The following is a 7,846-nucleotide window of genomic DNA, read 5'->3' on the forward strand; positions in this document are numbered from 1 at the left end:
GGGACAAATTGTTAAAAATTGGTACTGTCCCGCCAAAAGAGGGACGCCTGATCACCTTACCTTTATAGTGTCTGGCACAGGGCTCTGAACTGCCCTCTGCATTGCACCCGGTGCAGCCAGCAGCAGAGATCGAGGATAGGAGCACAGGGACACTCGCTGACTTGTACAAACTTAGGTTTCTCTCCTTAAAAAAATCGTTCTATAACCTTTAGCACTTAACTATTAAATATGAAAGGAAAAAATCGCCCCCCCCCAAAAAAAAATGCCTCTGTGAATTCAGATGAAGGAGAATGGAGTCTTTAAACCAGTGTGAGCCTTGCTTGGTGTTTTTAACACTACATCTGTTGGGTCAATGGGAACAGAGCAATGGCACAGACCCCTAAATGCAGGGGGCATTTTGACAAAGTACCAGGAGACCCCAAGGTCATACATGTGAAGCAGGGAGGCCAAAGTCCATTCGTGGTGTTCCACCTTTCCTACCTAGACAAGTACAGGGCACACCTGTAACCTATAAAGGGTGGGGTTGGGGGAAAGAACCACAGAAGTAACAAGTGCCTTTTGTTTTTTACCTTCTCCTAAATGCCAATGAGATGAATAAAAGCACATTGCTGTCAGACTTGGCAAATTATTCTGTGGTGAATAAAGTTGGCCGTATTTATTATTATTGTGTGACATTTCAAGCCAGTGACCCTAACTGAGCCTTGGGGTTATAGTATCTCAAAGATACAGTGGCTATAGCTTAAATAAGAGAGTTGGCACCATTGCATAAAAACAACATGAATAACATGCCTCTTAATTATTAAAAATTAGTTAAGCAACAGTTTCCGATGACTCTTTGGGTTCTCTCATTGGACACTTCTTTTGTCCTGGGGCCAGTGAGCAAAATAATAGGAATAAGGTAAGGAAATAATTGAGAAATTTTGTTCATAATAAGAGGTGCCAGCCATATCTATGAAAAGATTTCATTCTCATCAAAACTTGATGGAAAGATGCTGTTTACTTAACACACTCTGGATCTGGCCCTGTCTTGGGTGCTTTACAAATATTAACACACTACAATTCATTCATAACATCCGAAAGAGGTGGTGATGTTGCCAGTTGCTGTTGAAACCCAGAGAAGTGGGGACAGCCTGTTATTATTCCCATTCTGAGGAACATCGAGGTCTAGAGGGGGATGGTCATTTGACCAAAGTCACCAAGTCTTCAGGTGTGGAGCTTTGATTGCTTTCTGGCTGGTCTCAGGTCTTTTTTTGGCTAATCATTGTAGTTATTGCTACCTTCTCTACATTTCCAGCACAGGTATATTTAGCCTTTAGATATCATAAACAGAAATTTATATAAGAAATCAAATGAAGATTGGATATTCATCAGGTTTAGTGTTAACTAGTCAAGAGAAAATAGTTAAATCCCTGAGAGATAAGTATGTTGAAATATTGCAAAGAAAGGTCTTAAAGCAGAAATTCGAAAGTGTATTCTAAAGTACTATGTCCGGATCCTGAGGCAACAGTGTAATGGAGAAGGGAGCCGGTTTGCCCTCCTGCCATCCCTGCTACAGGCCATCAGAATGCAGGGTCAGAGATAAGTCACTAATTAATAACTAACAAGCAAATACAAGAAAAAACAAGTTGTGGTTGAGTCCACTTTAACTCATGGCAGTCGTGTGTGTGTGTGTGTGTGTGTGTGTGTGTGTGTGTAAGAGAATTTTGCTTCATAGGGTTTTCAATGACTTTTGGGGAGGAATTAGATAATCTGGCCTTTCTTTTGAGGTGTCTCTGTGTAGACGCAAACCTTGAGCTCTTTGTACCACCCAGGAACTTCAAGTCGCTAGATAACACCAAACAAAGCAAAACACCGAAACTCACTGCCATGAAGTCAAACCCGACTCCCAGTGACACTTTAGTACAGGGTAGACCTGCCCCTTTGGGTTTCTGAGATGGTAACTCTTTCCGGGAGTAGAAACCCTTTATCCCACAGAGCAGCTGGTGGAGTCAACCTGCTGACCTTGTGGCTAGCAGCCCCACACATAACCCACTTTGCCACCAGGACTCTGCTAAGTAACTACATCGGTCGTTACTGCTCAGGCTGGGAGCAACTGCTCTAGCCAGTGAGGCTGTTCTAGGTTGCTCTACCTGTAGGTTTCTAGAAGCCCTGCTGCTTGAATCCTTCGGTTTTACTTCCTGACCTGTCTGTAAGGATTCCCTGGTGACCAATTCAAACTCCATGTACCTTTACCTTACATTTCTCAAATTATAAGTTACTGCTGGTGTTTTGTCCCATGCTCACTGTGGCTCTTCGAAGTAAGCCCAGCGCTTCATTTCATCGACGAGGAAACGGAAGTTCAAAGAAGGCAGTGGCAGCTGGAGGAAGCAGGGCTAAACTCAGGCCTGTGGTTTCTACTCAGCCATTCTTTGGGGTTTCGTGGGCTGTACTCTCCATGCCTTGCCTATACCCGTCTCTGACAGGAGACCTGCTGACTCATCTAGTTTTCTGATGACTTATTCCCCCTGAAAATCTTCCCTTTAGTTTCATAAATGAGCAACTGTGAGAGTGTCTGATCCCGAGATTGAGTTATTTAGCCAGTGTACACAGGATAGTCGGGTTACTGGCATACCGAGTACTTTTTCCAGGCACGCTGTTGGGTCAGCATTGGACTGAGAACCATAAAGATGGTGGTTCAGACCCACCAGGGGCTTGGTGGGGAAAAACCGAGGCTCTGTGCTGTAAAGATCGATGGCCCCAGAACCCCGACACGGGTTGCTATGAATTGGAATTGATCAATGGCTGGGGCTTTTGGGCATTACTTTTTTACCCACTACCTCAAAAACAAACAATATCCCCCCCCCACACACACACACACAAACTCCAAGTTAAAAAAAAGCACACTGATGAAGCATGTTTATAATGTCAAAGTATCATTTAAAATTGTGGTCTATCAATATTGCATCCATGCCACAACCCCCTTCATGGATCTTGAACTAGTGCTTGTGCTGTGACATGTAGAATATTTGAAGTACGAGTTATTGAAACGTTTCTACAATGTTGATTCATAAATATCCCATGACAGCAGAGCGGGATTGCTTTTGTATCCGCTATTAAGAAAAAGATAGGGGGGAGGGGGGAGAGACAAAAAGACGCTAGTTGAAGCAGATAGTTGACATTCCTGCTGAAGTACATGATCTCCTCTGTCGTGGTGCCATGCCCCAAACTTAGAACTGTCCCTCTCAAGTAGGAGCAGTGAAGCCTCACCCAGGGCCTGCCAGCCATTCTTGGCCATCCTACGGAGAACACGCTGGCTTGCTTCCCTACAGTTTAGCTCCCATGAACTAAGTGAGTGTTATTATCTGCAAAACAAGAAAATGCAGTTATGCCCAGGGTGGGATTGTAAAGCTATTCTCTCTTAATATTGGCTACCCAGAACGATTCTATCTGGAGTGGATTCAATTCCTGATCAAGAGCCTCTCAGTGGAGCCTACTTTGGATCGAATCAAGATCATTTGTATGCCCTTGTGTGTAAGTAGACTTGTTTAAACAAGCTTGCCTAAAACTAGATTTTGGATATTCTTCAAGATAAAAAGCAAAGTACAATTGACTAGCTGGCATTTGCTCAGCATTTTGATTCCAACCAATTTGTATTTTAGGTTACCCTAGTCTTGCTCTGTAAGAGGGTTTTAGGACTTGGACCTAGAAGTCTGAGTGCCTGGTCTGCTGATGGCAATCAATTGTTCCCTTCCCAGTCATTTCAGTTCTAACGAGAGCTCTCTTTTTATGCCTTGAAAACTATGTTAAGTCAAAGACACTAGTCCCAAAAGACCACCTATTACACAATTCCATTCATGTAAAATGTTCAGAATAGTAAATGCTCCAGAGACAAGAGGTAGATTAGTGATTGCTTAGAACTGGAAAAGGGAGATTAAAGAGTGAACTACAGTGTAGAACCAAATTCAGGATCATTAAAAAAGGCCAGACCTGCTGGTCTGATATACATTAGTGGAACCCTGGGACTTTGGTCCTCAGATGCCCTTCAAGCCTGGAACTGCACCCACTCCTGGGGATCAGCTTTCAGACAAACAATAGACTGGCCCATATAGTGAGTAATAGCACCAGCAGACTGTAGTCCTCAGTACAATCAACCTCTAGAGACCAAATGAGCAACATTTGCCCCGCAGATCGCTCAGAATGCAGGAAGGGCAGGAAAGAAAGACCAAAGGCTGTAGACAGGGGATTTAGGGAGGAAGTGGGCAGAATGATGATATAGTGGGAAGGGAGGGGGACCACAGTCAATTTCTTGAAACAAAATAAGTGTAAATTGCAGAGTGGAAAACTAAATTGCCCTGTCAAGTTTCACCCAGATTATAATAAAAAGGGGAAAAAATAAAAACTGATACTAAAGGGTTTCTTTAAAAATAATAATAATACAGGGTTTCTTTTTGAGTTTAGGAAAATGCTCTAAAATTGATCGGTGGTGACGGTGGCACATAACTGTGACTATGCTAAAAACCAGTGAACTGTGCATTTTACGTGGGTGAATTGTATGGTATGTAAATAATCCCTCAAAAAAGCTTCTGTAAGGCAACAACCAGTTTGAGGCACAGGTTATAACTGTTGAAGATACAGGGAGGAGGTGTGTTCTTTATCATAGAGAAACAAACAAACAAACACACAAACAAAACCTATTGCCATCGAGTCAATTCCGACTAATAGTGTACATGTAGGACAAAATAGAAATGTCTCTGTGGTTTTCCAAGATTTTAACTCTTTACTGGAATAGTTACCAGAGTAGGAAGCCTCATCTGTCTCTCTCAGAACTGCTGGTGGTTTCGAACTATTGACCTTGTGGTTACTAGCCCAACAGCAAGTAACCAGGTCCCCAGGAATGTCTGCATCCACTTCCTTTTTCACTACAGGGTTCTAGGTTGCCTTTCTCTCTGTGTAAGTGTACGTTGGATCCCGTTCCACTAATTTACAAAGCCAGCAGAAGTTGCCAGAAGTCAAAGAGGGGCCCCAATGCCATCTTAACGCTGCTCAGCAACTGGTAAATAAAGAGCAAAGTGACAGCCAGGTGGATTTGGGCATGTTTATTGAGGAAAATGGGTTTGGCAGTGGGAATGAAGGAGAATACTTTTCAGCTGGATAATTCCCAACCTCTCCCTTGTAATTTAAATAAATAAGGAACTTTTGTCAAGAATAAGTAGGAGAGGGGCATGAATAATTACTGAGTACCTATTGTGTGACAGTTGCTTTCATATTCACTATATCCCCTTTCATCTTGGTCATAGCTCTCAAAGTAGGTGAGGCTGTCTCCCTATTTAGAGTTGAGGAAGCAAGCCGAGAGAGGTAAAATAGCTTGTCTAAGCTAAACAACAGTATTTGAAGCCAGCTCTTTCTGACTCCAAAGCTCATGAGCTTTTCACCACAACATGGGGAAACCAGAGCTCGCTGAATAAGTACGTGTTCCCGGTAGTGGTGGTGATGGGGGTGGTGGGATGGGGGTGGTGTGTGTGTGTGTGTGTGTGTGTTGGAAGTAGCTAGCTGGAGAATGTAGGCATCTGGTTGAAGTGTAGGCATTCATTCGCTCTCAAAGATTTCATCCTGGAAGCATCTCCCCTTTTCAGTGATCGGCCTCCTACCTGTTCCATTATAGAGAGGGAGACTACCCAGGGATGAGGAAGAATTCCTGCACACTGGGAATTCTATGGGGCACCCGTGTCCTTCTGGGAACCTCTGACTTGAAGAAGTTCAACTGAGTGACTCAGCCCCTGAAATGTTAACTAAACTTGTTGCACCTGATTTCCAATCTGGCCTAAAAGCCACAAAGTCTTATGATCTGCTGCTGGGCTGATTCACAGAGTATGTAAAGGAACCTAAGGTGAAAAATAACAAGGGTTTCTACTCTGTGTAAAGTTTAATCACAGTCTCAGAAGAGGAAAGAAAATGCTGGTGAACAAGTAACTTCAAATATATAGGCACTAAGGTTGGTCTAAATTCAGAAGTAAATCTCAATGTGTTTGATGTAAAGGGATTATGAAAATCCTTCAAGTCATCGTTGTCCTTATGGGTGATAGTAACTTTGTCTTTAGCACCCATTGCTCTCATAATTTAATTTAATTTTGACTTTCATGTTTGAGGGATTTAAAAGATCACATTAAAGAATAATTTGAGAGTATCATTATATGCTTAGAACTGTATTCTGTAAGCTGTATGTTTAGGCTCAACATAGCTATTTTAAAGCACAAATATTCAATTTCCAGAGCACAACCAGAAGTTTGCTACTTTATTGTAAAACACACTCTGCTAAGCCAGCTTGTTATAAACCAAAAGCCAAATTCCTGTTATCAAGTTGATACCGACTCATAGCGACCTTATAGGACAGAGTAGAACTGCTCCTGTGAGTTTCTGATACTATAACTCTTTTTTTAAAAAAAAAAATTTTCCTGGGGGCCCCGAAAAACCCTTTTTTTTAAAATCATTTTATTAGGGGCTCATACAACTCTTATCACATTCCATACATACATCAATTGTGTAAAGCACATTTGTACATTCATTGCCCTCATCATTCTCAAAACATTTCCTCTCCACTTAAGCCCCTGGCATTAGGTCCTCATTTTCCCCTCCCTCCCCGCTCCCCCCTCCCTCATGAGCCTTTGATAATTTATAAATTGTTATTTTGTCATATCTTGTCCTGTCCAACATCTCCCTTCACCCACTTTTCGTTTGTCCGTCCCCCAGGGAGGAGGTCACATATAGTTCCTTGTAATCGGTTCCCTCTTTCCAACCCACTCTCCCTCTACCCTCCCAGTATCGCCACTCACTCCACTGGTCCTGTAGGGATCATCCACCCTGGATTCTCTGTATTTCCAGTTCCTATCTGTACCAGTGTACATCCTCTGGTCTAGCCAGACTTGCAAGGTAGAATTCGTGTCATGATAGTGGGAGCGGGGAGGAAACATTTAGGGACTAGAGGAAAGTCTGACAACTCTTATCACAATCCACCCATCCATCCATTGTGATACTATAGCTCTTTATGAGAGCAAAAAGCCCTGCCTCTCTCCAGGGGAGCTGTTGTTTTGAACTGCCCCTCTCTGAACCATCACACCACCAGAGCTCCCAGAGTCCTTCAGTTAGAACAACAATTGCCCAGGGACCCAAATAACTGAGCAGAAGTAGCCCTCAAAAGTGGTCTTAATTTTATTGACCCATTATAACCAGAGAGCTTGGTGAATGCCTGTTATGCTGAGGAGGGTCAGTAAATGTGGGTGTGAAAATCCCCTGGAGTGATCCATTTATGACCCGAGCATTTATGAATAGCTGCTGTGGGTAAGCCCCGGTGGTAGATGCTGGAAAACCAGTTCAGGCTTTAATATTGGGAAACTGAGTCTACTTCCCTGTCTTCCTGACAAGTTGCAATATTCACCAATAAAATAATGAGACATTACCCCCCTCAACTTTACACTAAGGAGCAGGAGCATGAACATGCACAAGCAGAGGCTGTGAGATACAGAAAAGTAGCTATCAGAGGGGAGGTGGTGGTTGTTGGTCACTGTTGAGTCTATTCCAACTCTGAGGACCCAGGAGCGCAAGTCAGAACTGCTCCATGGGGGTTTCAAGGCTGTGACCTTTCCAAAGCTGATTGTCAGACCTGTATCCCAAGATGCCTCTGAGTAGGTTCAAGCCACTGTGACTTAGTAGCTGAGCACTTAACCATGTGTGCCACCCAGTGCCTCTCAAAGGATAGCCCACACTGTTGAGTCTACTCAAACTAACTACCATTAAGTTGATGCCGATACATAGTGACCTTATAGGAAACCTCATCTTTCTCTCTCAGAACTGCTGGTGGTTTCGAACTATT

The 7,846-nt window shown here is 43.1% G+C and overlaps 1 protein-coding gene across 1 annotated transcript in view; it reads left to right on the forward strand.

Moving 5' to 3' along the window:
* The window catches only part of CRYBG1 (crystallin beta-gamma domain containing 1), a 247,783-nt gene that overhangs the window by 9,398 nt on the left and 230,539 nt on the right, over positions 1–7,846 (forward strand). The gene's annotated exons all lie outside the window — the stretch shown is intronic.

Source organism: Echinops telfairi, unplaced genomic scaffold, assembly GCF_000313985.2.
Source record: "Echinops telfairi isolate 266 unplaced genomic scaffold, ASM31398v2 ScPeMD7_3533;HRSCAF=4204_0, whole genome shotgun sequence".
Lineage (NCBI taxonomy): Eukaryota > Metazoa > Chordata > Mammalia > Afrosoricida > Tenrecidae > Echinops > Echinops telfairi.